The sequence below is a fragment of the Vidua chalybeata genome, chromosome Z, assembly GCF_026979565.1.
Source record: "Vidua chalybeata isolate OUT-0048 chromosome Z, bVidCha1 merged haplotype, whole genome shotgun sequence".
Classification (NCBI taxonomy): domain Eukaryota; kingdom Metazoa; phylum Chordata; class Aves; order Passeriformes; family Viduidae; genus Vidua; species Vidua chalybeata.
Window position 1 is genome coordinate 55,263,844 of NC_071570.1, and position 12,933 is coordinate 55,276,776.

Below are 12,933 nucleotides of genomic sequence, written 5' to 3' on the forward strand. Positions count from 1 at the left end.
GAGAAGCCTGCTGAGAAAAAAAAAAGTAAAAAAAAAAAAAAATCAATGTAAATAGTTTGGATTTAGGAAGGGACCTGAATGCAGGTCAGTAAAACAGAGGGAGAATGGGAAGTGACCCTTTTGGGTTACAAGGCAAAAGTGAGACTTCAAAAAGTTCAAATATGCATCTAAACTTTGGAAGCCTTATAAGGAGTCAGACTTGGAAATCTGACTCCTTTGCCCTGCAGAACATCCAGCTGGGTGGAGAAAGACCCAAAGATTCAGCGTAGGAGCATCTCCCTTTCCTGAACCCTCACAAGACCCTGACTCACACAGCCCTCATTTTGGCCGGTGTCGTTGCCAGGCAACAGATTCATTGAGTAGCACAAGCTCAGGGATGCTGATTAACCCATTAGCTTCTCAATTAAAACACTCATTCGGGCACTGGCAGGTTTAAGAACCCCGCAGGGTGCTTCCCTGTGCCAGTGTGACATCCTACCCAGGCACTGCCCAGTGCCAGCAAGCTCTTCCATGGGGCCAGTGGACAAGATTTTGCCTGAGAGCACTCCACCGCAGCAGAGGCTGGTGTGCCTTTCAAAAGTCAGAAACAAAAGAAGGAAGGAATAATAACTGTGGTGAAGGAATGTGAATTATTCATAAGAAATTAATGCAAGCCACCAGGGGCGAGCATGGAGAGAGTTTCGTTGTGCTCATAGGATGGATAGCTGCTTAGCTGCACTTTCATGGAATCTCATCCGTACTGTTCACAAGATGAGGCCTGGTGAACATTATAAGAGGTCCCCTGATGGTATGTATTAATTTATAAGCGAGGCAAAAGAAAGGGAGTATTTTGGTGTATCATGCTAGTAAAGAACACAAACTACTCCCTTAAGGCACATATACGCATACATTAAAACATTAGCAATGGCACTAGAGTTAATAAGAGCTATGACATACAACCCAGCTATTCACACACACTTCATGGCAACCCAAAGCCAATGCCTGGTACTCACACTGTTCTGAACTGGGGCCATGCAACTCGGTGGCAAATAGAGGAAAAACAAATATGTGGAGGCCTGGCACATGCTTTAAAAAAAAAAAAAAACCCAAAAAAAAAAAAAAAATTAACAGTAACGCCACATACAACAGAGTATCCTTTCAGAAAGCAGACATTTTGTGTAGGAAGGGCTGTGTATCTTTTTAGTGTATTTATCAGCATATTCATTGCATTAGTCAACAGGGATGAACTTACGTAAGCAAGGAGCACTGTAAATGTATACTATTTAGATGATGCAAGAGTATGGCTGAAAACTAGTTCTATTAATATTTTTCCAAGAGTCTATTATTACATTCTTCTATTCCTTCAAATTAAATTCATTTTTTATTATGTTTAATCTAATACAAATATGTGTCTGTTAGAGTTTGAGTTTCTTCCCTGCCCCTCCTCCTCCTGCTGTACAGAATAGTAACAGAAAACAAATGTTTTCAAAATTTAAGATAATGGAGAAATTGAAATTACACTCTGACACAGATAATCTCAGGAAAAAGAAAAAATGCCAGTATCTGTAGTCTATCAGTTGCTAAGTATTGTTGGATAGTGTTGTCTTTCTGAAAGCACCCCAGGGAATTACTGCATTGTACTATAACAAGGAAAAATGAAAAAAAAAACTTTTTAATTAAAATCAAGAAAAAACTAAATCATAAAAAATGAAACAAATTAAATCTAACAAACTAAACATATTAAATCCCTTAGAACATTTAAATTTATTTTTACCACTTGTGTTGCAATTGGCAAATCCCATTTATTGCTGCCTTGACAAAATTTCTGTGGTTTGTAGATAGGAAAAAAGGAATATTGCTGGTTTCGAAGTAAAATAAGGTATTTGCTGTCACACCACTTTGCAGCACTGGAACACAGTTTTAATTTGGGCAAGGGGGTTGATCTTTTTAGAAGTATTTTAAAACATTTTCTTTCTGCATTTCATTTCAGTCCTAATTGGCTTTTTTCCCTCCTAGAATTTTATCACCCATTCTTTTCAGCTTAAAGCAGTGACTGGTTGTTGTGAAGATAGTCAGGCTGTGAGACACAGCAGAAGATCCTCACAGACATATAAGTTGAAATTTTATGAGATGCCACCCTTTCAGTCCCACTGGGATCTAAAAGTACTTTGTTTTCAACTGACATACAGAAAAATGAGTACATTCTCCTGAGGAGAAAGTACTTTATCTCGTCTTCTTTTTTTTTTGTTGTTGTTTTTTCATGATATCATTATGGCAAATAGTAAGTGATACACGAACTAAATTCTAGTTTGGTACACATCAACCAAAAGAGAATGAAACATTTTCATGTTCTCCACTAGGGAATACTTTTCTATCTGTTCCCTACCAATGTTAGAGCTTGAAATAGCTGGAAGAAAATAGATCAGTTTTCTTCTATGAAGTTTTATTCAAGTTTTATTACCTTCATAGTCCACAGAGGCCAGTTCCATCATCTTAAGTACAACCCTCAGAGACCTGCAAGAATTAATTCAGTCTATTTACTGCATTTTATCTACATGACATACTTTTACATTTATTTGAGATTGAGTGCCAAAAGTATGCAAGAATTATATGTTTTGAAATCAGCTTATGATTTGCTGTAGCATCAGAGTGAAATAAAAAGCTAATTTATAGATGTATAAAAAGACCATACCATGATTTTTGTGGTAACATTTTACATATAGAAAACTCAGAAAAGTCCTTGCAGTTAAAGACTTCCACACCACTAGCATAGAAATCTTATCCTCACTACTTAATGCTTATATCTTTATTGCCTGAATGGCAGACATTCCCATTATTGTTGAAGAAAGTTACTGGAGAATATTTCTTTACTTAGAAGAGTTTAGAATTCACTGTCATAGATCCAAAATGTATTTCTCATTATTTATAAATGAGAAAGTAACTCAGAATCAAATAGTGATTTTTAAAAAAAAAATTTAATAATAAACATATCCAAAGGATCACCTGATAAATAGCTTACTATCTCTCCGCAATTTATTTGGACAATTAAGAAATGGAAAAGGGTCTGTTTCTTATTTCAGTCTTCTGACATAAGTCAATATAAGTCCAAAATAAATTGAGAGTGTGGAATTTGAGATTATAAGGGGTCTTATATATGTGTAATCTCTCCTGCACAAGAAGAAAGTCAATTAAGAAGTGATTCTTAAAATGGATATAATGGGAGGTATTAATGTAGGGACTGCAGAAGAAAAGAAAGTGCATTTCTGAGCTATGTCCCAGTGCTTTGTCCTATCAGCAATGGCCCTAAAATCAATATCAGCGCCAATACAAACTATTGGCTCATTGCTTTAAGCTTAAAATAAGTGCAAAACCTAAAAAAACCCCAAAACCTACAACCCTTTGCACTGTTGAATTGCCCTTCTCTCCTATCTCCTTTTCACTGAGGGTTTTCCTTAACAACCATATACTCATCCAGAATATCACTACTTTCTTGTCTGCTTTGCCTTTCAGATTTTCCATTTTTTCAAAACAAAACATATCTATGTGTCACTCAAATTACAAATATTTCTAATGATGACATGCTTGACACATAAAGTTGACTTCCTGTATAGTGCAAAGGCTTTAAAAGTGACAGCTCTTCAGGTGCCCATGAATAAATGAACCAAAGCAAAGCAGATGGAACTGCTCAAATCTAGTAGAAGTGGACTCCAAACCTGTAGGCAGACTGGGGAGGACTGCTATTCGACTGGGGAGGACTGCTGTTCAATTTTAAAATGAGAAAGAGCTAGCAGGATAGGAGAACACTATCAAATGCTTACACTTGAAGTAAAAAAACTGCTTAGCTTTATGTCAGTAACAAAATTACTTTTTACTGTTTGTGAAACATGCCTGTCTGCATGAAAAATACACTTCTGACACTGAATTACATCAGATCCTTCAACACTTAATTTTTAATAGTTATTGCATACAACATTACAGAAGTTGGAAGAACGATTAAAAGCTAGATCACAAAATAGTACTACAAAATTTGTTCAGTTAGCTGACTGGCTTGGTATTTCACATTGACCAAAACTACACGTATTCAACTGTAAAAAAAATATCCTAGGAAACCTGTGATTAGAAGTCAAACTGGTAAACATTAGTGGCCTAATTTTTCATATATGGTGATAATATATTTTTTTTTTCAGTATTTCTTTGAAATAAAACTTTGACTACTGGTATTGGCATCACACATTATTGTGATGGATAGGATTTTGATTTCTCTTTTTTGGAAAAGCTGTGAAAACAGAGATCAGTCACAGCTAACAAAAATCCTAGAACAGTACTGTGATTGTGCATTGAACTTGCCCAAGCCTAGCAATTTTGCAGTTTTGTTCTTTTCTCTCATTCATATCACTAACTTGTTTTTTTCAGTTAGTGGCAGCAAAGTCAGACAGCAATGCCCTAAAATATCTCTAAAAAAACAAACAAACAAACAAAAAAACATCATCACGGGAAAATAATTCAAAGCACTTTTAGTAATCTGTAAAAATAAGACTTCAAGAATTTGCCAGAAAAATACAGTTCTTGGTATTAGCCGTTTCTTTTTGTAAAGTTCCTAAGCTTTCATGTATTTAGAAAAAAAACCCCAAACAACAAAAACAAAACATTTAATGCTACACTGCAACTTTCACTACTAAATCACAGACCACAAAATCACAGAAACATTTAGGTTGGAAAAGACCTCCAAAATGATTGAGTCCAACCCTTGACCCATCACCACTGTGACAACTAAATCATAGTACTAAGTGTCATATCCAGTCACTTGAACACCTCAAGGAATGGTGACTCCACCACCTCCCTGGGAAGCCCATTCCAAGGTTTAATAATCCCTTCCATGAAGAAATTCTTCCTGATGTCCAACCTGAACCTCCCCTGGTGCAGCTTGAGGCCATATCCTCTTGTCTTTTTGTTCATTGCCTGGGAGATGCCAACTCCCACCCGGCTATAACCTCATTTCAGGCAGTGGTAGAGAGTGATAAGGTTCCCTCCTGAGCTTCCTTTTCTCCAGGCTAAACACCCTGGAGGTCTCAACCACTCCTTACAGGAGTTGCATTCCAAACCTTTCACCAGCTCTGTTGCCCTTCTCTGGACATGCTCCAGCCTGTCAGTGAGCTCTCTTGTAGTGAGGGGCCCAGAACTGGGCACAGCATTTGAGGTATGGCCTCAGAGGACAACCTTTTTTCTGGTCCTACATGGTCACATTATTGGTGATAAAGGTTAGGATGCCATTGGCCTTCCTAGCCACCTGAGCACACACTGGCTCGTGTTTGCCAAAAGCCTCTAAGGAGGAATTCAGGGACCAGCTGCCAACTGGATTTAGCTCCATTCACCATAAGTCTCTGGGTCTGGTCATCCAGCCATCCAGACAGTTTTTTACCCATCAAACAGTCCACCCATCCAAGCCATGAGAATATAACTCTTATTCCTTCTAGGTAGCAGGTAATTTTCATGCTCTAGGTATAAGCAGGTCAAGTTTTACATGTACAAAGAGGACCAAGAAATGAAATATAATAAAGAGATGGGATGGACAGAAGAACATACCATTCTTTTACTTGCACTTTCTAGGCTTCAAAGCTGAGTGCTGAATACTTTCCATCCATTTACTGGTGTCTGACATCCACATCACCTCTGAATCTGTTCCAAAGCATGAGATCAGGGCACTGAATAACAAATCCTGGACACAGCACATCTTTGAAGTTTTGACTGATCATTGAACTCCATTTGACTCTGAATGGACCTACTTTGGACACTCAAATCTCCTTTGTCCCCATTTTGTGTGGGTTAAGTTTTCATTTTCGGCTCCCTCCTAAGTTCTTTGTTCCCAGGCGTATAATTTCTCACTTGAACTAAAGTGTCTTCTTTGTTCACTCATGCTCCTGTGACAGCCATGGACACTCTGCTTTTCTGGCTGACAGGCACAAAATTTCCAACATGTAAGTACAGCTCTTGTAATTTTTATTCTTGTCATTTTCTTCATCTCTCTAGCAATTTAATACACTTGGGACAAACCTGAGGCAATTTATTCTTGCTTCCCTCCTGTCTACCAAAAATAAGCTTTTCTGTTTCTCACATAAAATATCATCTGTACTTGAGATAACTTCTGAAAATTCTTCTTCAGACACATAAAACTGATCAGCCACAACACCGATTAGGCAAGAAAAAAAAGAGAACCAGCAGCTCCTCTGAGTGTCGTAGAGTACTGCTTACACCCTGAGTTGAGAAGGCACACTATTGAGCTAAGCAAAATCTAAGAATGACTGGGGTTTCATGTGATGTACAAGGTCTGGAGCCTGTGTTTATTCTCCTTACTTCTGTATTTACAGCTGTTATCCTCACCTCAATATTGTAGACAACTCTTTGTAAATGAATTATGTCTCAGAGAATCTGAAACACCCAATTATTCTTTGACTGTGTTATCAAAATTCAGGTTTGTTTGCTTGTTTGTTATTTTGGAAAAAAAGCAGCAGAGGAACATTAAGTTTCATCACAAATTTCTTCTGCTCTCTATTGTATGCACACACCAGAGACTGATGGTGAAATAGTAGTAAACTCCTTTCTCATTTTTAAAGGCTATCTCTTTTTTCAAGTCTTAGTCTTGGTCGTGTTCTGTAATTCTTCCTTGTTTTTTTTTTTTTTTTTCTCAGAAACACAGTATTTTCTCAGAAACAGTGTTTTCCTGTGTCTTCAATTTTGAAAAAAAAAAAAAAGATCCTCTCTATTCAAGTTTGAAGCACACCTATATGAAATATCAAAAGAAGCAAATTGGCCAGAAGAGTTTTTCTCAGTCTGTGATACTTGGACAGGGGACACCATTACAGTTGCTCTCTGAAATATCTCTCCTCACATCCCATGACCACTCCCAAACTTCAAAAAATCTAGGCTTTCCTATACATGCAAACAAATTACAGTGAGACCAAAGTATAAATAAGCAGCACACACTGTTTGGTCTTTTTATATTGTTATCAAAGAAAACTATTATGCCAAAATTCAGTTGGATATACCCAGACCAGCATTTTTAGGGTGAGGAAAGTAGGGAAAGAATATGTTCAAAAAGCTAGTGAGTCTTTGGATGGAAAATAAAAATTAATTGGCTACTGAAAACCTAAAGTCAGAGAAGGATGAAAAAGAGGGAAACTCTGTAAAAGCACATTCTTTCTCTAAAAATATGTTTTGACAGAGAAACTCTTTAATCATTTAAGAGTTATGTTCAGCCAGTTAAAATGCAGGTAAAACACTCTGAGAAGTCCTCTGGATCATTTTTCTGTGTGACCCAGGCTCAAATCTCTTCACAGAGAGTACGTAGCAGTAACGTGAATAATTTGAAAGCATCAAGGAATGGAAAAGGACAACACACAGAGACTTCACTTCTGGTACAAAGAGGTGTATTCATAAATCTTTGCTGCTTTACAAATATGGTTCATACCTAGATCAAAACAGGTGGCCAGATCTTGGTCCCAGTTAGCTTTACTTTGCACTTGCCCAATTTTTTTTCAGTTTGTAGCAATTACAGACAGCTTTTTAAGAAAAACAAAATCTGCTGTCTTGTTCTGGCCTTTGATTTTGACTGTCACAAGCATAATTTACACATTTATCAGGTCACCTAACCTGTACCTGTGCTTGTTACACCCTTGTAATCTAATAATCTGTTTCCTTTTTCTCTAGTGACTTACAGACCAACACCCCAAAATCTTTTTACTTTTCGTGACATTCTCCCTCCTGGCTGAAATTTCACCTTTTCTCATGCTTTCTGAAAAGCATGAGCATAGGAGGGCTCTTCCTCTCCCCACCCACTTTTAGTGATTTCTTTGCTCACCTCTTGAGACATAGCTCACGAACCTGTGGTGTATGTCCAATTTCTGCATTGGTTGGCTGTCACAGAAGGAAATGGATAATTACTTCCAAAGAGCAGATATTTCTCATTCTCTGCCTTTAATAAAATTTTAACCTTAGTCATGGTCATTGTCATAAGACTCAGATTCACTCTCAGTTATGCTATCAATGAAGTTAAGCTGATATTAACTTAGTTAACAGTGGACATTTTCTGTCTGTTGTGATATTTTTCAAACACTGCAGAAGCCATTCTCTTGTTCAAAGTTAGACACATGCTTTGAATGACAACATAAGTGCTTGAGCATCATACATCCTCAGTGGTAAACCTGAACTGCATATTTCAAGGCTGAATTGCTGCAGAACACGCAGCACACATCAAAAAATCATTGTTCCACAAAGCTTGACCCAGAAGCATCTGCACATAAGGCACCTATCAAAAAAGTGATCTGGTTCTGTACTCTCATCACTTGGGATGAGAGAAAAAAACCTTGCAAAGTGTTTCTGTTTGGAATCTCTTAGTTGCCTTATCTCATGAGTTGCTATATTTAACCTGGTAAATATTTTAAGCCAGTATTTTCCCAAAGAGATTAGGTTTGTCTATTCTTTTGCAGATGTCTATGCCAAGCACAAAAATACAATGATGGCAAAATTCAGGCAGTAGATACTTGTACATGCAGAATGAGAAAAATTAAACAAAATTTGCAAGAGAAAAGAGAAGCTAATTATGTCCAGGAGTAGAGTTAACTTTCCTAAACATAAATACATGATGGCCATAAGACTACAGAGAATCTAAGATCTAGAAAACTACAAAGAGCAGATAAAGAAATCATAATGTCATATATGTCAGATTTTTATTATATTATTTTATTGTGATTGCTCCAATACTTCTCTGAATTTACTAATTAACACTTTATTTAACACAATTTCCACTGAAAAGTTGGTGGACAAAGCGGCATCAGAGTTCTGGGATCACCATTCCACCAGAACTTTTAATCTATTCAAAGGGACACACACATATGGAATGGTCTACATTATAGGTTATGCTATGGATACAGTTTTGTTGGTACATTGGAAAGCTATAAATGAACAACAAGAGCAAAACATATCAAAATATATGCCCCAGAAGAAAATTCTCAATAACTGTAGAGGTTGATTAGAAAATTAGGGGCAGGTAACAGAAGAAGAAAACCAAGGAGAAAATAGACATCATGCTATCTTCTCCAAAAGATGATTCACAAGTGGACTTAGTAGGAACACCCTCTTGCATCTGTACCTCATTACTTGTTCCTGATGATGGGCAGAGACCTTCAGCAAAAGAAATGTCTCTGTCCCTTGAGCTTGTGCTAACACTGTTCTAGTCAGCTGGGTAGAGGTGAAAGGCAGAGGTACAAGCCATCTTCAGGGGTGAGTGGATAACTTAATAAAGAACAGATTAATCTAGGGAAAAAAATCAGAGGTAGACTTAATAAGCCCTACTTGTCAAAATTTAGTGAATATATACTTAGCTGAGTCAGAGTTCATTTTATATATTCCCAGAGACAGGAACAGTAGGGGATCTAACAAAAGAAGGGGGGAATTTCCTACAAATTCAATATTGAGGTACTATCTTTAAAAGGAAGTTTCTTCAACCTGTATTTCTTTGTGCTTCTTTTCAAACAATATCTGCACAGCTAGATTTTATCCCCTTATAAATGAGGTGCTGCTTATGTGGATTGAACTTTACTATCAAGGAAAATGATACAACTAGAAGCTTGTTTTATGTCAGAAAAAGGACAAATTCAACTAGATGATTCTAGTTGAATAAATGCTTATCACTCTTGTGCAAAATTGCAATGTGAAACTGAATGTTAATATAAAGCAAGTGTTGAAATGCAATACAGCTGTGTCCTAGATCATCATGAAGTGTGGAACTGTTTATACATATTAATAGGTGCAAGAATATGAATAGTTTGATGGAACTGTCATCCACTTTGTAAAAGAAATGCTGGAAAAACATCAAAACAGCATGAAAACTTGACAACCTATTTTTAAAATACTCAAAATAAACTAGATTAATAAGTAGGAATGAACTGAGTTTAAGCTTCCAGCTCTCTTGCTTTCTTCTGATGTATTGGTGTACTAAACTATATAAGCCCTTTCCATAAGCTGGAAAGGTCTTTATACAGCTTTGGCATGGAATAGTTTTTAATTTGTCTCCCACAGTTTGATGACAAGGTTCTCCTGACAAGGTATGATTGCAAGGTTCTCCTTTAACAGTTCAATACTCCTGGTATATTTCAGTATTACTGAAATATATTACTTAGACACTTCACATACATGGAGTATGAATGTTTTCATGTAATCATATGTTTAGAAACCAAAATTCTAGTTACTTTAATTGATGGCAGGAAAAAGAAAGCTAAAACTTCCTTCAATTATTAAATAGCTGACAACGGCCAATACCTCAGAGGGTGGCCTTTCAGAGGGACCTGAGTTCAGAGAGGTGAACCTTCTGAAATCCAATAAAGGCAAATGCAGGGCTCTGCACCTGGGGAGGAACAAGCCCAGGCACTGGTACAGGCTGGGGGGTGACCTGCTGGAGACCAGCTCTCTGCAGAAGGAGCCGGGGGTCTGTGAGCCAGTGGTGTGTCCTTGTGGCCAAGCAGGCCCATGGTATCCTGGACTGCATTTGTAAGGACGTTGTCAGCAGGTCAAGGGAATTGATCCTGCCCCTCATCGCTGGTGAAGCCTCACCTGGAAGGCTGCGTCCGGTTCTGGGCTCCTTAGCACACAACAGGCGTGGAGCTCCTGGAGCAGGTCCTGCAGGGAGTTACTAAGTTGACCAAGAGTCTGGAATATCTCTCTTATGAGGATAAGCTGAGGGAGCTAGGCCTATTGAGCCTCAAGAAGAGACAACTAAGATGGGCCTCACCAATGTCTATGAGTGTCTGAACAGAGGGTGTCAAGAGGATGGATCCAGGCCCCTCTTGGCCCTTGCCAAGCAAGGACAAGGGACAATGAGCAGACACTGATGTACAGAAAGTTCCACCTGAGCATGAGAAAGAACTTCTTCCCTGTGAGAATGACTGAGCATTGGAACAGATTGCCCAGAAAGGCTGTGGAGTCTCCCTCACTGGAGATATTCAAGAACCATCTGGACACAATCACACGCAATGTGCTCTGGGAGGGTCTTGGTGAACCAGATGGTTGGGCGAGATGACCCACTGTGGGTCCTTCTAACCTGACCAATTCTGGGATTCTGTGAACCCAGATAAATCTCAAAAGAACTGAATAATTTACAAGTCAGTGTTTAAAAAACATATCCAAACAAATTTTCAGTGGATTAGCGCAGAGTGACTACAATATTGATATTACTTGTTGGTGCTAGATTTCTTTGCTATGTGTTAAAGAATGTGCTACCTCTAACTGTTTATCTCAGCAGAATTATTGTTTAACACTGCAGGTTATTGAAGAAGGTGAGCTACAAATTTAGAGGTCTGTTAAGTCTGCAGTTTCTGTGGAACACATGAATGAACATATTGAAAAGGTGGAGTGAAAGTTTTTTTAAATCCATTAACAGAAAGGCTTTTTCTTTTGACAAAATTCTTTGTTAGTAGCCAGTGTATGTGTTTTGTTTTCTGAAAGAAATCTAACCAGTCCTGCTGAAAGGTGATTCATAAATACATGTTTTTCCTTGATACTTATTTAAGTTAAACATTAGTGTTTTGCAATTTTTTTTCTCTTTTTCCTCAGCATCAATAAGCTCATCCACATTTTCTTGGTGACTAGTACTCTGCATACTATACATTTGCACAAATAAAACTGCAATTACTCCAAGCACAGTCTGCATACAGGTCACAATCATTGTCTTTGGCTACTAGTAAAATAGCAATTTTTTACAAGTGTTCACAATGTCAAGAGCTTTTGCAGAGGACAAAAAACTTGGAACATGTCAGAATTCACAGGATGTTATCTGCAGGATCATAGTTCCCCTAGAAATTAAAAGCTATAAGCAAAAGATAAAACATTCAAATAATAAAGTAGGTCCTGAAAGAGTCTGATAACACTAAAAATTGATTCTGCTAGATGTTGTATCATTGAATAGCACTGCACTGCATCAGCACTTACCAGAAAACACAGTCTAATAAAAAATATCACCATATAAAAAACCATATATAACCCAAAATCAAGTTATAACCCATTTATCTCTGCTTTATCAGCTATATTTCACACATACTGTGTAAAACTTACAATTAATGCGTATCAGAAACTACATAAAAAAATATTTTTTAAATTCTAGTCATTAGTTTTTTTACATTTCATTCCTCTCAAACAGAACTGTATAATGGTCTTATACAGTACTGTTCCTCTTAAGCAGCTACAAAACCTCTAAAGTCAGCAAAATGTCCTTCAGGTAATACTGCAAAACTAGTACTGATCTTTGAAATTACTCATAGAGTTCAGTTCTAAAGAACTATTATTTCTGGCTATTCCACCTACTGCAAAAACATCTTATGTCATTTCTGCTGCATTACACGAGAAATACTGAATGCCTAGCCATTGTTCCTGCCTGCATGCTTCTACCTATGATTCATAAAAAAAGTAAATGTTGCAGTTTTCCTAAATGTTAATTACAAGTATGCATGTGCTGTGATGTAACACACAAACCAGAAAAAAAATACAGTCCAAGCAATGAATATTGAACAGTTCCAGTGTGATGAATCTTAAAATCACCCACTGTGTTCTGGTTTTGTAAACACAGATGAGGGCATTTAATGTAACCAAAGACATAAAAAAACAACACATTATGCAAATTCAGTAACAAATGTAAAATGATAAATTAGCAAGCAACTATTCAATTATTGCTGTGACTAATTCCTGTAGACAGTGCCACGGTAAATGAACCTGAACTTGTTCTGGTTGACTGCAGTGTTCTGTCGAAACATTTCCATTTGGTTTGTTCGCTGTTTATGTAGATCAGTGAAGTAGATAGCATCTGTTTAATGAGCTCCCACTTCTACTACTTACTGACTCATTCTTCTTAAGCATGCAGTCTGCATAATCTGGTGTTGTTTTAAAGCAAATACTAATTTATGATTACCT